This window comes from Adiantum capillus-veneris, chromosome 8, assembly GCF_014529385.1.
Source record: "Adiantum capillus-veneris isolate H3 chromosome 8, ASM1452938v2, whole genome shotgun sequence".
NCBI classification, from domain to species: Eukaryota; Viridiplantae; Streptophyta; class Polypodiopsida; order Polypodiales; family Pteridaceae; genus Adiantum; species Adiantum capillus-veneris.
Window position 1 is genome coordinate 138,301,973 of NC_140938.1, and position 4,849 is coordinate 138,306,821.

The window sequence follows — 4,849 nt, forward strand, 5'->3', positions numbered from 1 at the left end:
GAAAGGATTTGTTGGTAGAAGACTATGCCCATCAATTTAGAAACTTGATGAACAGGTTGCAAGCCAATCAACGACCTTCTTGGGAGCAATTGGGTGACTACTTCTGTAGAGGTTTGAGGAAGCATTTGAAGAGTGCAATTGCAAGTCATGCTCCTCTTACCCAACCTCAAGATTTTGGAAACATAGTAGATGTAGCCATGAGAGTTGAGAGAACATATGGCACCAGTGAACAAAAGAAAAGTAAGAAGAAGAAGTCCAAGCAGGACTCAGAGGAAGAGGAAGAGGATTCAGATTCAGATTCAGAGGATGATGATGATGAGGAAACAGATTTTGATTCTAATCAAGAGACAGATTTTGAGGATGAGGAAGAGGACACATGGAGTGCCAAGAAGAAGAAATCCAAAAAGAAAGGATCAAAGTCAAAGAAACAAAATAGCAAAGGCAAAGCCAAGAATGATAAGTTTGAAGCTAAGGAGCCAAATAATATCAATAAATAGATTTTGGACAAACTGAAGGAGATGCAGCCACAATCATTTTTCTAGTCCTGCCAAATCACCATATTGTCAGGTATGTCAAAGGCCTGGACATGATTATGATAATTGCTACTATAACCCTAACTTTAGAGGAAGAACACCAGCACATATTTTGGTCAAAATGGAATCAATTGCAAATTGGTGGCACCACAACCCTTTAGGGGTAGATTTCAGATTTCCAATCAACCACGGTAATTTCAACAAGGGAGTTGAAAAAATGTGACAAGATTTCAGCAATCAAACAATACAATGCAGCCATGTACTTATTGTGGTACAATCGGGCACAAGCAAGGACCTTCTTGTGAGCTTTGGTGTAAGCATAGAAATGAGAGAGGGATTCGAATTGTGAACTTCAACTCTCCAAATACAGGAACTGGTTCTTCTAATGATGGAAGAATGAAACAACCAACTCAGGTTAATGCAGTCTTTTTGGAAGAAATTGATATTTCAATAGAAAAGAAGGGCAGTCAATAAGCAGAAACTGCCTGCAAATTACAGTTTATTGAGGAACCAGGGGAAAAAATCACAAACTCATACACCCATTCTTTACATTCTTCTCAGTGTGATTATTCTCAATGTATTGAAATTGAAGAAGTGCTGGAGAAACCATTGGCAGCACAGAGTTTGGTTATTACTAGGTCCAAAGGGAAGTTGCCCCCACAGGAAAAGGAACATGGAAAAGATCCTCAGGATCCTATTGATTGGAAAGCTCAGGATAAAATCCGAAGAGGAGTTCTAAAGGAAATCCAATCCAATCAAAAAAACTGAAGATTCATCACATTTTTGGCCAACTAGTTTAGTGCAAAAAATATGGAAGAATTTGGACAGTAAACGATCCAATTCTGAAGAGTTACAGTATCACGTGAAATTAGATAATTCAATACAGTCTCTTGCTAAGCGTCTCTCAGATGATTCTTTTTGAAGCATTTATGGATGCCCATATTTCAATGAAGGTGGGACAACTGTTGAAATTAGTTCCTGACTTTAGTCAGGGATTCCTCAGGAAACTGACAAATCAGGTTAGAGAAAAGGATTTGCAACCGAAGGAGGAAATGAGCAACATTCATCTGGCACATATCCATTCTGGAGAGGTAGCACCAGTAGATGTGGACTACAAGGTTCCAGTAATCAATATTTCCACTGGGAAAGCATATTTGTAAGATGTGTTAGTGGATGGAGGATCAAGGGTAAATATCCTTCCTGAATCAGTTTGTAAGAAACTGAATTTAACCAAATGGGAACCTGCACCTTTTCAAGTGAAGATGGCAGACCAAACAAGAGTACATTCTTTGGAAATTTGAGGAATCGGACTATCAGTGTTGCATGATTAATCTTTGTTGTTAATTTTGTGATTCTAAGATTGGAGGAAACAGCATGCTTCTATCCAATGATCCTGGGAAGACCATGGTTAAGAGCAGCCAAAGTTAAACAACTTTGGGGTGCAGACACCATTTTTATTAAACAAGGCAAGAAGAAGGTCATTCCTAGGAAAACTATCCCACCTGGTTTTTGACCCATGTATGCAGAAGGCATCAACATGGGAGAAGTTATTGAACAAGATGAGGAAGAAGAATTCGTTCAAAAGAATGAGAGAGTCGTTCCTATTTTTTAAGTAGATGTGCAAAAGATTGCAGATGCAGTTCAGAAACAGGTAGAGTCACCTGACATAAGACTGAGAGATAACAGAAATGTTTCAGGTAGTACAGTTATTACTAAAAAGTTGCAAGAGGAGCAGGAAAAAATAGAAACAATAAAGCATGCAAAGAGAATGTTTGAGGAGCAAATGTCAAAGAGTTCAAGAGTCAGAGAAGATTATTTAGAAGATATAATTTGGGAGAGGAAAAAGAGCCCAAATTTGTCAGGGTGTCCACTGAATTGGACCTGAATTTTAAGAGGTCATTGAAAACCTTATTGCAGAAGTTTAAAGATGTTTTTGCCTAATCTTATAATGTTATGAAGGGAGAAGATCCAGCAATATATCAGCATAAAATCAATTTAAAAATTGATGCAGTACCGGTGAAGCAGCAAAGGTATAGGATGAATCCTAACTATGCCAAACAGGTGAAGGAGGAAATAGATAAACTGATGGAAGTAGGTTTCATCTATCCAGTGGATAAAGTAAATTGGTTGTCACCCATTGTGATGGTTCCAAAGAAAAATGGCAAAATCAGAGTCCATGTGGATTACAGAGAATTGAATGCTACTACAATTACTGATCCATTTCCATTGCCTTAGTGTGATACAATGCTAGATGCAGTTACAGGAAAGGAAATGTATAGCTTTCTAGATGGTTTCAGTGGCTATAATAAGGTTAGTATGGCTTTGGAGGACAAGGACAAAATTGCTTTTATTATAGAATGGGGTGTATATGCTTCCACGGTAATGAACTTTCGACGGAAGAATGCACCACCAACTTTTCAGAAATGGATCATGGAAGTTTTTCATTCTTACCTGACAACATTCATGAAAGTGTTTTTGCATGACTTTAGTGTCTCAGGAAATAAAAATGAATATTTGTTTCATTTGAGGTTATGTTTTCAGAAATGCAGGAAGGCCAGGATGTCACTCAACCCTGCAAAGTGTGCATTTGCAATGAAAAGGGGAATTTTCTTGGGTCACATAATCAGTCAGGCATTGCAATTGACCCCAAGAAGGTGGAAACTATTTTGAAAGAACATGCTCCTAAAAATGTCAAGCAGCTGATGAGATTTGTTGGGCAGGTTAAATGGCATACAAGGTTTTTGAGATACTAGCTCATGGATGCTTACCCCTGACTTATTTAACCAAAAAGAATGTGGATTTTTGTTTGGAAGGAGGAGCAAGAAAGGGCTTTTACTTTATTGAAGAAGATGCTAGTAATTGCACCTATCTTAATTTCTTCCAATTGGAAACAACCATTCCACCTATTTGTAGATGCTTCTCATTCATCCATTGGTGTAGTTTTGATGCACGAAGCTGAAAAATAATGGTTTAAACCAATCTACTATGCAAGCAGGGTGTTGTCCTCTGCAAAAAAAAATTATTCAGTCACTGAAAGGGAATGTCATGGGATGATTTTTGGACTTCAGAGTTTCAGGAATTATCTGTTAGCCAATCAGGTAACCATTCATGTAGATCATCAAGCCTTGGTGTATTTGGTGAACAAGCCACATTTGTCAGGAAGACTGGCTAGATGGGTTCTATTCAGTAATTCACAAACCAGGTCAGAAGCAGGTTATTGCAGATTATTTGACTAGATTGGCTACAGGTGAAGCTCCCACTAAGGCAATTGATGAATTACGTTATGCAAATCTGTTCCCAGTTTAGATGATTCAAGACAAGGATTCATGGTATGCAGACATGTTGTACTTTCTTCTTGAAGGTGTTTTACCAAGACAAATGGTAGTTACACAAAGAAAGAAACTTGCATGGAAAAGCACGTCTTTTACAGTAATAATGGAAAAAGGGAATTGATCAGATTCTTAGGAGATGTGTGGAACATTTTGAACAGTATTATCTGAAGCTCATCCAAGTAATGCAGGAGGTCATTTTTTAGGGGATATTACAACAAAGAAAAACTTACAACCAGGTTTGTGGTGGCCATCAGTTTTTAAGGATTCCCATCAGTTTGTGAAGTCATGTTTGACGTGTCAAAGGGATGACAAACCCCTGAATGCTAATAGAATGCCTTTACAACCTGTTCTACCACTTGCACCTTTTCATAAATGAGGGTTAGATTTTGTGGGCCCTGTGAAGCCAACAACAAAGTTTACAGGGAACAAATATATTCTTGTGGCAACTAACTATTGTACCAAGTAGGTAGAAGCATAGTCCATGAGAGATAACAGAGCAGAGAGTGTGGCTAGATTTATTTACAAAAACATAATGACGAGGTTTGGATGTCCAGTTGAATTGGTTTCAAATCAGGGAGGACATTTCATCAACAAGGTAATCAGGAAGCTTACTGAATATCACCTAATTATCCATAAAAAGTCCATAGTCTACTATCCACAGGCTAATGGTTAGGCAAAATCTACTAACAAAACTTTTGTAAGAATTTTGAGAAGAATTGTTTCAAAGAACAGGAAAGACTGGGATACAAAATTGGATTCAGCACTGTAGGCATTCAGAACAGCATTCAAAGTAAGTACAGGGATGACACCATTCAAGATGGTGTATGGTCTGGAAGAAATTGTCCCAATGGCATTTATTGTTCCTAGTTTGAGAATTGCAATTCAATAAAAATTTTCAGCGGATGAATCATCAGTTTGTAGACAGGAACAACTACTGAAATTGAAGGAAAGCAAGATTCAAGCTGCTTATATAACTGAAGCTAT